The following is a 13672-nucleotide window of genomic DNA, read 5'->3' as shown; positions in this document are numbered from 1 at the left end:
ATTCCCTCTGGAGAGGGATCTTTGTTCAACAGCTTCACAATGTAGAGTGGTGGGAGGAGTCCTATTCTTCTTCCCAGCGGGCACTTTGCATTCTAAAAGTTTTCATGAGGAAAAGAGAATCCAGTGCAAAAGGATGTTCATTGTAAAGGAAATGTAGAACAATGAGGATTCACATTGCTGGGATTTCTGCCTCTGAACTATTGTTCCATGTAAGGCTGAGCCCCCCCTCTTTGAAGAGTTTCACATTGTTCAGTACCCCCGTTTGACAGTCTTTACTTCCCTGGGGTTGACCTCCACTGGTGGAGACCTGGCCTTTCATCAAATAGGCATGTTTAGAGGTGTCCTTTCTTTGAGGGTGTTAACACAGTATAGAGTTCCGTGTTTAATGCCATGACTATAGTTTGAAGGCATTCACATTGTTGTGAAGGACTTTTTTTTTTTTTTTTAAGATACTCGTATTGTTAAGATACTTGCATTGGAAAAATGTCCCTGTAAAGATATCTATACTGGGGAGAGGGAAGGAGACAGAGTATTCAGAACTGCCTGATTTCTGCAAGTACTGAGGACTTCGGGTTATTTTTATTTTTCTTAATGAACATTCACATCCCTTTTCAGTAAAAGGAAATATCTTCATGGAACACCACACAAAGTACCACAACAAAATGTTTTTCTGAAATATTTCTCTTGTATTTCAAGGGTGACCCCCTTTTCCATAATGGGACTCCCTTCCATTTAGCAACACAGGAATGGAGGTTGCACCCCATGCCCCCATGGCAGAGAACCCTTATTCTATTCAATATCACAAATGAATTTTATCAAGGTGGTGATCAGGAAAAGGTCTGTCAAATTGTTAAATATAAAACTTCCATTCTCTTTCTTCATTGAAAAAAAATATATATGTACCTAAGTTTGAGCCTTCACTGCACTTTTCCATTTTTCTTCTTCATGGAAAGTGGGGGGGGGGGAGAAGAGTCCTTACATTTCCATGTTAGAGCCCTAAAAATCCCACTCTTTTTTTAAACAAAGGACTATCTTAATTTTCGAACCTCAGTGAGTGATACTATTCACCGTCCCTATACTCACCCTGCTAAAAATATCTATACTCTTTATAGAATTTCATCAACTTCATACTCTCCTGGCTTCAAAACTTAAACTTCGGCTTATTTCTTCTTAACCCAGCAAGCTTTCATCTCCTCAGCATCCTATGAAGACTCTTCTAGATGACTCCCCAACCTAGCACCTGTTCCTAATAGCAGCAGTAGTGGTGGCAGGTGAGTTGTCCTATGACCTCTGCTGATATCAGTGGTATCAGGCAAGTCATCCTGCAGTGTCTGGCTGAGACTGATAAAGTGGGAGCACAGATCCCTTCCAATGGGGGCTTGGTGGTCAGCTGGTGAATGGATCTCCTTTTCATTTCTTGAGGAGAATAGGCCTTCTCTGACCCGCACTGGCCTTCGCCTCCTCTAGATGGTGTAGGGGGTGGAGGAGCAGATCTCCTTGGCTCCTTTCCAGGACCAGTTTTTCATACTATTGGATGAGCCTGGGAAGTATCAATGGAGAAAAATTTGCAGAAGTAGCTAGTGAACTCCCACTCAGTACAGCAGCAATTTGGACCCATGTGTTCTCCTCCTCAGCATGCTGCTGCAGTGGCAGGTGAGGGATGGGGTGGGGGCTGCAGACACTACATGGTTCGTCTCCCTTTTGCACCTAGAGAGACAGGGGGACACCAGGGTGCTGTGTAAAGAGGTAAAAAGAAGATACAGACTAACACGGCTGCTACTCTGAAACCTGTAAAAAGGTAGTTCCCTTGCAGCTGCAGCCGCACTCACAGCAATATGGGTACACTTAGATAGCACTGAAAATTTTAACAGAGCCTTTTGCATTTTTGGGATGGCTGCAAAGAAGTGTTTTGCTCCCTCTCCCTCAAATGTAATCTAATTTCTGTCCATGATTATCACTCCACTATGCATAGGACTGGCATGAGGATTTGGGAAAGGCTTAGTGAGTTTATCCTTTGGGATACACTCAAAACTTAATTTATTCATTTTATATGTGTGCGGAGAGTGTGATCTTTAAACTATACCCGCCTCCTGTTTACAGAATTAGAGCCCTGTTGCATATTCTTTTCATTCATAGCATTTGGTTTATATCGATTAACATTTTCAAGTCTGTCTTTGCAAGGTATACAGTTAGAGACTTGCATTTTTGTTAATAAGAGTGGACATTTTCCTTTATAGGGCCTGCAGGTTGCCGGTGTTTAAAAACAGCTCGCACCGGCCTCTTCCAGGTCACCAGTATGACCCCCCCCAACATGTACACATATTCACGAAGTCTTATGTCACAATTATCAGTCTAGTCAAGGACTGCACAGGACTCTTTTTAGAGTTCCATCAGTGTGTTGCTCCTGAAGTCCAGATACTGGCACCTTTATCTGTGGTGAGTAGAACCTTAATGGCAAGTGATCCCATTGAAACATAGGATTATTCAGTAAAGGTGGCAGAATTTAGTCCTCAGTTGGCCAGAGAGGCTTACCATTCAATGCCATATTAGAGCTAACTGAATAGATGCTGCATCACTCCCAGCCGGGTATCAGACCGCAACAGAAATCATCCATGCCTCACCTCGGCAGACAATTCCCCACATCTATTTATTACTTCTTATCACTAGTCTGTGTTATTTTCATGCCAGAATTAAACAGTACAGAGGATGCATAGTGATTTAGGCACTCTCAGTGATCAGAATACTGAAAAGTGAATAAATTAGATTAGTAAACTGGCAGCTGAAAATAAGGAGTTGTCCTGCTACGTCTTAGCAGCAGTAAAGGAATAAAATGGGTAGGAGAAAAAAAGTTAGATTTAGAGAAAGATTGAGTCTTAGGCACTATAAACAAATTCTGCTTTTTCAAAGATACGCATACCTAGCTTGCAATTTATGGCAAATCTCTACATAAAATTTCAACTGGACATTGCTGTTCAATTTTTTGTGAATCCCGGTCTCTACATGGGGTTTCTAATTACACGCGTCTCTAAAATGTGGTATGGCTTACCGCTGCCAATGAATCTCTACTTCAACTGTTGATATCTATCATGTATCTTAAAGGTTGTGCAATCCTGAACAAGCTTCCTAGTCAGCTAGCTCCCCCGCCCCCAACAAACATAACCTAGGTCCACAAAGTTACTATGATTATTATTATGTAAAGCGTGCATGATATTCAATTAATGGTGCAGGATATAAGTTTATCCAACATTTATATTGTATATAATACAATACAAATCTCCATATAATAATTTAACCCAATTCTTATTACCCAAAAGTGACAGCTAAAGTTACAAACTACACCTAGTTCAAAAATACACTGCATATGACCATTATTTTATGTTTTGTTGTAGCAATTGCAGCATTTCATGGCCACACCTTAGTGAGCAGTCCACAGCCAAAGAGCTTGCATGTAAAATGCCTTTCATATCACAGAAATGCTGTAATAGCCTCTCACAATTTTGTGCAATTTCCATTCTACTTTGTTCTTCAAGCAACTGAGTAAAATGAAGGGATATGACAAATATTACTGATCAAGAATGAAAAAATAACCTACATTAATGGAGAGGGACATCAGGACACAAAATCCTCCAAGGAGCATCATAAATCCACATGATTTCACTGACCCCCCGGAATCTGGATTTAGAGCTCCGAGTTAGCAGAAGGATGTATAAAAATTCATGAAACTAAACAAATTAATTTTAGCTGCACATCTGAAGAGGCTCCAAAGCATAAATTATTCCTTAACAATTAAATTGTAAGATCTTCCTTTTTACAGACAAACATATCAGAAATAACTTGTCTGGAGAAAATGCACATTTTTAGCTAGACCATGCTTCCGCCTAAAGATCCAACAAAACAAACATGAAGAGCCTGGGAATCTGAACTCCTCCACTCTTTGAAACATGGTGGAATATTTTGTATAACATGCTTTAAAACAAACTGCATCCCATAGTGCTTTAAAGAGTTAAATAATTCATGACTGCCCAGTGCATTAAATTACAAAATAAGTGTAAGTTCATTGTATGATGAATAAAATACAATATAAGGCATATAATTAATTTCAGAGAAAAATTAAAAGGCATCAGCAAAAGAGGGTAAATAAATTCTGAGATATCTGAAAAGTGCTAGTGAGTTGATGAGATAAAGGAAAGCTGTTTCAAGTGGCGCAATCTAAAAAGGAAAAAGCACTTGCACTAAGGGTAGTAAGACTCCATGAATGAACAGAAAGTTAGACAAGTGGAGGGGGACTGGTAGGGAAGTAGAGACACAGGTACAAGTAGGCAGAAGGTCATAGATGAAGGATTTTAATTTATGATTGTTAAAAAAAAAAAAAGTTAAGCATGCAAGGTTCTCGGTTATTTAACTTACTACATTTTTGCAGCATAGATGCGGAACTAGGGCTGCTGGGGGTGCTCCTGAACCCCCTGGCTTAAAGTTGTTTCCATCATATACAGGATTTACAGTTTGGTTTAATGGTTCTCAGTACCTCCACTATACAAATTGTTCCAGCACCCTTGTTTTTCAGAGAGCCTTAAAGAAAAGGAAGGTCTTGTGATTCAGGTACTGGAGTGAGACTCAAGACGACCTGGGGTCAATTCCCAGCTCTGCCATATGCTTCCTATGTGACCTTGGGCAAATTACTTAGACTCCCCGTGCCTTGACTCCCCATCTGTAAAATTGGGATAAAATAGTACATCCTTCCTCCCATCCATTGTCCATTTTGTCCATTGATATTGTTGTGTAGACTCTTTGGGGCAGGGACTGTGTCTTATGTCTTTCTACAGTACCTAGCACAACAGAACCCCAACCTTGTCAGAACTTCTAGCTGCTACTAACACACTTCAATGGAACATGACTATCGTGCTTCAAAAATAGGTATTGTTACTTTTTGATTTTTCCTTGTTCTAATCGGATATTCTATTCAAACATTTAGCAGCTATACTCTCTGGCTAATAAATTCTGTACCAATACCAATTACACTTGGAAGTGCCCCATCTATTGTGTTATTTAAGACAAGACTAAAGAATTATATGTTTGCTGTAGTTTTGCCTAGGTTCTTAGTTGATTAGAACTTGTTGAAATTTTTCATATTTCGCTTAATTTTATTTATCAGCAAAAAACAAAAACAAAGGAGAAAAATGTGCAATGCATCTTCTTTTTTCTGATAAGTACTGATACTGTTTTATTGAATTTAGATGTATAGCGACTTGCAACATTGATAAGGACACAAGGTGCCCAAAGAAAATGCATTTTGGCTTTTCATCCCCCCGGATATTGAACATAATGACAACTGAGAATAAAGTTAGTAATGACTTTCTGACCATAACATTCTTGAAGAAATTATATGTAAAGGAACAACCATAATTAGTGAGTCCCCCTCTCTTCTCCTTTCTGGAAAAAAAAAAAGTATATACATATGCATGGAGAGTAACAAATACATCAAAGAAACTCATGGCTTTGAAAAAGACATATGCCTGCCACATTCTTCTCCTGAATTGTGGAATGGGAATGATAGCAATGCAGTAGAGGACAAGGCTAGCTAAAAGGTGAGCAGACGGAGCATCCATGAGAACTAGAGCTCAAACATTATGGATACCTGTGCAGTTACAAGAACTTGACAGCCATCCATGCTCCCCTCCTCTCCCCTCCCCCTTTCCCCCCCCCCCCCCCCATCTCTGACAGCACAGTTAAAAGTTGCTAAAATGCTGCATTGGCATTTGTTTCCCACAACTTGCTGCGTGCTCCCAACTTCTCCATTAGCACTGGAAAGTCATAGAGGAGAAGAGTTTACATAGACACAGTTGACATTACATCATGCACAGACCTCATCCTGGCCTTTTATGCAGGGGTAAGTGTCACCTCGAGTATATGGCCCCCTCAACATGAACAGAACAGATCAAGGACAGAGTATACCCCTATACTACTTCTTGTAAAGCAATCCAAAGTCTTCATTGACACATCAATGCTAATTTACTTTTTTAATATCTGCTAAACATGATTCTTTAGTTCCATTTGCAGCCTACATAGTAGTCGTAGGTAATCCTTCCTGTTATTTATTATTATACCATAATAACTAAATATATTAATATATAATACCTTGGTCAAATATGATAAAATTTACTAATTTATTGTGACCTAGTCTTTGTCCTATACAGCAAGGAAAGATCTCCTTCCCCAGCAATTATATTAGAACCAGAAATAGGTTTGCAATTGTCTACAATATTCTGCATTATATTGTGCTGGAAACAGATAAATGAGAGCATATATTCTGACAGTGTACTTTAATATGCCTTTTTAAAAGTTATTATGCTTACTTTACAGATCTATGTAGACAATTTTTTCTATCATTTGAAGGTGGTCTTAATTTTTCTGAAATGAATACAGAAAGCATGAAAGTCAAACCTCCTTCCTTTAAAACATGATGGATTATGAAATGCATGATTTATAAATGATAAAACTATCAGAGTTATTTCCAGGGTTCACATTAAAATTGGTGGCCTACTGTAAAAAGTGAACAGTTTATTTGATGTGTTTCTCTTAAAGCTTTTATGACATCATAAACTTTTCTGACTCCATGACAAGTATTTTCTAACACATTAAGCAAGCTAGTTCAAATTATTCTTAATGTTATGCCTCTGGTAATAAATTTAGAAGGTGGCATTTCACCTCAGAAATGGAAGAGTATTATTTTAAACAGAAATATAATTAAATTGTGTGCTCAAATGACCTCCATACCTTGAAGGCTGGTTTGCACCACAACAATTCAGTATTTACTTTACTGCAACTGAAAGTAAAAAGTTCAATAACATGAATGGTTGCACTGTCCTAATTCCCCATCCCTGTTATTAAAACCCACATTACTACAATGTTTAATATAAGAAGACCAATCAGGATGTCTTAGGTAAAATTCCCCATTGATTTCGATGGGACACTGATCAGGTAAGTGCTTGCACTATCAAACCCAAAACAGTAAACTGTTCATCTGACCATGAACAATTTGACTATTACTTATAAAGTTGATATGATGGCTGTAATCATTGTAATTCACACACTATGGTCTTGTTCATCAGAAAAAGTCCTGTCACATTCTCTTTACTTTTGGCCCCATTGTGACACCCAGGCTGATGATAAACGGGGCATTGCACCACAAGAAGCCCCATTACAGTCAATAAGACTCACCATAAGTAAAGCTGTTACTATCTGATCCTTATTCTGTAAATCAGTGGTTTTCAACCTGTGGTACATGGACCCCTGGGGGTTCATAAGCTATATCTAAGGTTTACAAAGTAGTCTGCAACTCCATTCAAAATTTTTAGGGGGTCCGCAAATGAAAAAAAAGTTTAGAAGACCATTGCTGTAAATGACAGTCGGAATTTCTAGAATGTTCCAAGTATATCTACTGTGTTCAATACAACAAAAAGTACAACTCATAATGCAACAAAAATATAAAACACTGCAATGCACAGGAAATTAAAATGTACCAGTGTGCTGTTGATCACAGGATTAACATTAGATATGGAAGCCTTATTTTCACGAATCCAGTGAAATCACTGCTTTTTTCCAATTAGGTACTGGATAAAAAGAAGCCTGAAAGCAACTGGATGTTCTCATATTTGATTTGGGTATTTTAGCATAGAGTGAGAACAATAGGACAAAGATAGCAAAACTTTGTATGCCTCAAATAAAAATTGTGCATTTAAGTGTTCCCCCCCCCCCACCCTGACACTCTTCCCCTGTCCTTCCTTCGATTCACAAGCTTGAGGCCTTCTGGTTTAGAAAAAGGTAGCTTTTACCCATCTGGGGACTTTTCCAAGCTCAAACGGCTTTAATATTTATGAAATGTTTATACAGTACCTGCAGTTGATATATTCCCTAAAACAAAACTGGAAACATATCAACAAGCACTAAGATATTGGAGGGTTTTTTTTTAATGGTTGGGGTTTTTTAGTAGCTTGCCTTCCGCCCCACCACCCCTTTAAATTGTGAGTCACCACCTGGAAGGAAGATCAGAAGCAGATGTCTTATTCACTGCAAGTACAATAAAAAATGTGCCAGTTTCTCTGTGGACAGCTCTTTGTGTTTCACTTACCAAAAAATTTTACTTTTCCTCTGACACAGTTTAATATACAGAATGTGAACGATCACATCTAGAAACCTATATTTGCTTACAAATTACTCAGAAATCCATTACTTTACAACACTAACTATCCAAACCATAAATGTGTTCCCAGACATTGCTGCTTTTGTGTGTGTGTGTGTGTGTGTGTGTGTGTGTTTCAGTTAAAATTGTGTTGTATTATATCTGTCATAGAAAAAAAACTTTATGGCTTCTTGAGAATGTAGTAGAAAAACATATTACAGTATCTAAGATTTTCAACCATGCTTATCACAATGGTGACTAGTTACTTAACCTTAAAATTCCCTTAACTGATGCCTATAAAATCTAAAGTCTTGTTTATTTTATTTATTCCAGCTTTCTCCATCTCACTAAGAGAAAAGGAACTTAATGTAGGAAGAGTTAATTTAGGAGTAGAAATGCAAATAAACAAACATCATATGAGAATGTGTTTTCAGATACTGGCTTATCATATTATTTAGGTATCTAGATATATCTAAAGTAATTCCATTAAATATACCATTGTATGATCCAAAATGGTAAACAGATTTTAAAAAGGGACAGCTTTCCAGTAATATCCTTCTCCTAGAATAAAGTAAAGGCTTTATTGCTGAAGTATTATTGGAAAGACTGGAAACTGTGTTAATAAAAAGGAAGAGCTAGGTACACAAAACTAGTATAATTAACAAAAAGCTTGTGTTAGGACAATTTTATGAGGATCCTGTGGAATTTTTTTGCAGAAGTGTCACTCTCAGCCACAGTCTCTTTTCATGAGCAGATATGGCAAACTTTAAACATTAATGTAGATGTTTTGTGTGTTCTCAGATTCTAAACAAAAAAAAAAACAAGCTAAGGAAAGATATAGAAAACATTATACTTACAGCGAAACCATATGCAGGAAAATGTTACTGACAAATTTACATAGTGTACATCCACCACATGTTCTAATCCATGGAATCTACAATTGGAGGTACTCAAACTGGAAACCCAAGTCAAGCAAATATAAGTAGCTGTATGTAAATGTTATACCTAAGTATTTTGGGCCTCCATAGACAAATTGGTACAAATTCAGTAAGAACAGAATGTACAAATAAGTTTTTCACTGTCTCAGTAAAAAACAGTACCATAATCTTCACCTGTCTTTTATTTTCCTAGAAAAGAATACACACGCGTACCATAATTATGTCATCATTATAATGTTGACCTTTCCAGCTAGCAGTTAACCTTATGGTGGAGTTTGCAGTACTGCCCTATAATAAGTATCCTACTAGAAACATTTCTTAACTTGGAATATCAACTATCCAATTCATAACTTACAATGGCGTACCAATGGGAATATATATATGTGCTCTTCATAAAAAACTAAAATTATCAGTTATCCAGACCATTGATTACTTGTGTCAAAAATGCCTTGTTTGCCAGTTAGGCACAATTTTAAAAAAAAAAAATAGAAAAAATAATTATAAAATTGTACTACTATGCACATACAACATGATTTTTTATGTAGTTTTATTTTTATTTAGGTCTTTCTGAAAGCCATCTTGACAGCATATCAGAAGTGCTAAAACTTTGAAAAACTAAGCAACAGCAATAAGACAGAAAGCATTGTCTGTTAGTTAAAGCACAGGAATGTGAGTTGGGACAGGGTTCTTTTTCAGGCCATGTCACAAATTAGCTATGTGAGTTTGGACAGGTCGCTTAATCACTTTGTGCCTCAGTTTACCCATCCTTACAATGGGGAAAGTCATACTTACCTGCATCACAGGGACGGCGTAAGGCTTAATTAAGCAAGCTTTGGGATGGAAAGTACTACTACAGAAGTGCACATTACCATATGCAAAGATATGCTTGCCTGTATCTAGTGTTTCTAGGATTTCTTCAGAACCGCTTACTTTCCACTGGAATTTACACAATCCTTCGCATTTATGCCTTTTAATTTAATATATGTTTCATTCTTCAGGATGAAAAACAATGACACGCTTGTTTGAGTTACTACCTGCACAGAACAAAACTTCACATCTAATGAATGAATGAGCAAAGGGACAAAAAGATTTTGCAAGTTGATTGGTATTGCAGTTACATTAATTTTCAACTGACCAATCTTTAATAATAAATTACTTAAAAATTCATAGCATTCCCTTTAAAATGATCATTTGAGTTACAAACTCTCTTTACATCTAAATAAAGACATTGGGCTAAAAAGTCTCCCATTGTTTTCAACAAGCTTTGTACAAAGCCATTATTTTGTGAGTATTCCCTATGTGCCAAGTACTGCCAACCTTGCACACACTATATAGTTCCTTACTCTGCAACTAATCCCACAGAAATCTATGGTGCTACTCATGGAGTAAGCTGCTACTCAATGTGAGTCTGGATAGTAGAATCTGGTACATTATAAATGGCAGGCCAGATCATCAGCTGGTGCAAATCAACACAGCTCTACTAAAGTCGATGGAGCTACACCAATTTACAGCAGCTAAAAATTCATCCTGGTATTTGTGACACTGATGCAACCTTTGGACCAGATCCCGCATTTCTTCTATGTGTGCACAAGGAACTCAAGATTACACTCTATGAGAAAGTGATTCTAGAATTAGTGTTCCTTTTTACTCATAATTCTAAGCTAAAATACTTGATTAAATCATATTACACTTTAACTGGGTGGAAACCAAGAACATATTGTAATTTAAAACTTCTTATATCCTTTTCGTTTTATTTTTTTCGCTACTCCATATTAGTGTTTTATTAGGACAACTTCTGCTTGCCTTACTCATGCAAGTAGTCCCAGTGATGTCTTGGGGCTAACTTACATCCTTACAGCGAGCTCAATTTGGTGTCTGATTACTCCGCGTGGGTCAAGTTTCAAAGACACTTTTGTACTATAGTTGTGTTATTTCCTACAATGAGAATTGTGTTAATTTTCTCATTGATTTAATTCTGTTCTTTATATTGTCTATGTCATTTCTTTTCCTAGGGTCTGATCTCACAAATCCTTGCTCAAGTGAATATCCCTTACTTGCATACTTAACCCCAAGGCAATCAACAGGACTACACAGATTTAAGGACTAGCTACACGAATGTTTGCAGGATTGGACCCTAAAAATTACTTAGACCAATATTTTGTAATACTGTAGGGACAGGAGCGGGAGAACAAAATTATTGTATATGTGACATCTTTAATCAAGGACTATCCTCTTTATACAATGCTGGATACGTGGATTGCTGCAAATAGCCAATGAATATTTTTCTGGTTACAGATTTATGGAACACTTCCCCGTAAAGGAAAGCATTTTAAAAGAGTATCTAGACATTTATTACAGCGAATATCATTATGCAAATATATCTATAGGCATTTTCTTTTCCTCACATATGTCACTAGAGGTTTAGAGTTGTTTGCTTTCTGAAAATATTACATGCTGTGTGGTATTCATTGAAACAACTTTTAAGTACTGAAAGGCAGAAAGCAGTCAGAAGCAGAAGTTTCTGAGTTTATCGCCATAAAATGTACACCATTTAAACAACAGAAGTGAGCACTAAATTCACAAGAAAACAGGTACATTTAAAAATATTTCTTAAAATAATGTTATTTCATCATTAAACATTTTACCATGAAATGATCTGCATCAAAACGGGATAATTTTCTTTAGATAATATCTTTGTATAAATGTCAGAATATACAGATTAATCAACAGTTCCGTAAAGCAACAATTTCTATCCACCGTTTACGTCTTCTACAACTTTTAAGGTACTTCTTTATTTTTAAAAATTCTTCTTAGACCCCCCCCAAAAAAGGGTTTATTTAAAACATCGACTCAATCAGCTTTTTGTTATAATTGAATTTTCATTTATATTAGACTAATATAAATATATTAAAAGGATTTGAATAATCATCACCATATCCCATTGTCCGCTTTTACCTTTGCAATTTTCCTTTTTCAGTATCCATAACCAATCATTGCTCTGCTCTTCCATTATGCTTCCTTCATTGCAGAGTGAGAAGCTTCTTCATTAAATAGCATTAAAAATAGAACACACCCGAACTCCCAAGCGGAGCATGCTCTAACAGTGCTAATGCCACAGTTCTCAAGGTAACCATGCTTAGTTGGGAACTGAGAGGCAAAGTCAAGGTGAGATTAGTAATTTGCAAGCCTAATTGTGCACACAAACTTGCCTTGATCCATGATGAAGACTGTTAAAACAAAAATTAGTGTGCAGTTAAATTACGTGACTGAAAAGTTGAAGGCCAGCTTAACAATTTCGCCCCCCTCCCCACCCCAACAACTAACTTTAATTCTTTGTACTTGGTTAAAATTTGCAGAGTCAATTTTGGAGGATTGTAAGAGAAATACATATTGATTCATACATCTAGTTAAGTGCAGTGTCAGAAGCATCACAGCGGCAAATCAAACCACCTACTGTGTTGATATCTGCTCATTTGGCTTCATTACTCAATATGTTTACAGGACTGTCATGTTACAGTAACACTGGGATGCATTTTAAAAAAAAAACGCAATGTATACACCCAGGGAGCAGGGAGACAACAGACCCACTATTGAAACATGAACTAGAAATGTGGGGATATTCCAGGTGGTTAAAACAGTAAGTAAACTAAATAACAATAATAACAACATTAACAAAGTTGCACAAGAATGGGTGCACAGAATGAGTACATGCCTTGTTTATATCTATAAACAATGCAGTTGAAACAATACACATTCAAATATGCATTTTTTTAATAAACAGCAGCAACACAGTAACATTCACTATTTATGAACATGGTAAACTGCTAAAAATTTTACATTAAACTTATGGCTTCCAGACTATTATTCTCTTGCATGATCACCATATTATAAAATAATGATGCTAACAAAGCACATGGTACACGTTTTGCCAAACAAAATTACTATCCAGTAGGAATACTCAAGTATTAAACCGTCCCAAATGTTTTTTCTTCTAGCAAAGGTAATGCAAAAATCATCCCAATTTTTTAATTAATTTTCACAAATCAATAGATAAGTGTTTAAAGCTTTGATTACTAAAACAGTTGTTAGAATGACTACCTCTTTCTGTATTTCTTATTAAAATTGCTATCTGAAATTTCTCTATAAGGTTGAACTCAATTTCTGAAAAGCAGACGGGGGCTAATTATTTTAACTTACTAAAATTGAACAATTACTATTACCCAAAATGCCCTACCATAAAACAATGCTCCTGAAAGATCCTGCAGCACCTATTACCACCTCGATCATCTTCACGTTTGTATTCCCCCCAGTTTTAATGTAATTCTTAAATTATCTGCCATCTGTTATTTACTATGCAACGCAAATGAAACATTTATGGTCTGAATAATAACACTGCATATAGCATCCACTTTATATTTAGCTATCAGAAATGTGTCCGACCTCACCAGGAAAACTTTCTAAACATCTGTCCATATCTTTCCATGTGAACTCTACACAAGGTACAACACTACATACAACATCAAGAAATAAATTAAAACAGTCTTTTTAAATGGCA

At 36.6% G+C, this 13672-nt stretch overlaps 1 protein-coding gene across 22 annotated transcripts in view; it reads right to left on the bottom strand.

The window, feature by feature from the left end:
- ARPP21 (cAMP regulated phosphoprotein 21) overlaps positions 1-13672 on the bottom strand; it is a 267880-nt gene that overhangs the window by 178545 nt on the left and 75663 nt on the right. For 2 of the 22 annotated variants that reach the window (XM_005302671.5, XM_065583666.1), the window contains exon 1: positions 12073-12344. The exons of the other annotated variants lie outside the window; for them this stretch is intronic. The gene's annotated coding sequence lies outside the window, so the exon portion shown is untranslated. Of the gene's footprint in view, positions 1-12072; positions 12345-13672 lie in introns of those variants that run through there. 22 annotated transcript variants of the gene reach the window in all.

Source organism: Chrysemys picta, chromosome 2, assembly GCF_011386835.1.
Source record: "Chrysemys picta bellii isolate R12L10 chromosome 2, ASM1138683v2, whole genome shotgun sequence".
Classification (NCBI taxonomy): Eukaryota; Metazoa; Chordata; order Testudines; family Emydidae; genus Chrysemys; species Chrysemys picta.
This window is presented reverse-complemented; position numbering and strand designations above follow the sequence as displayed.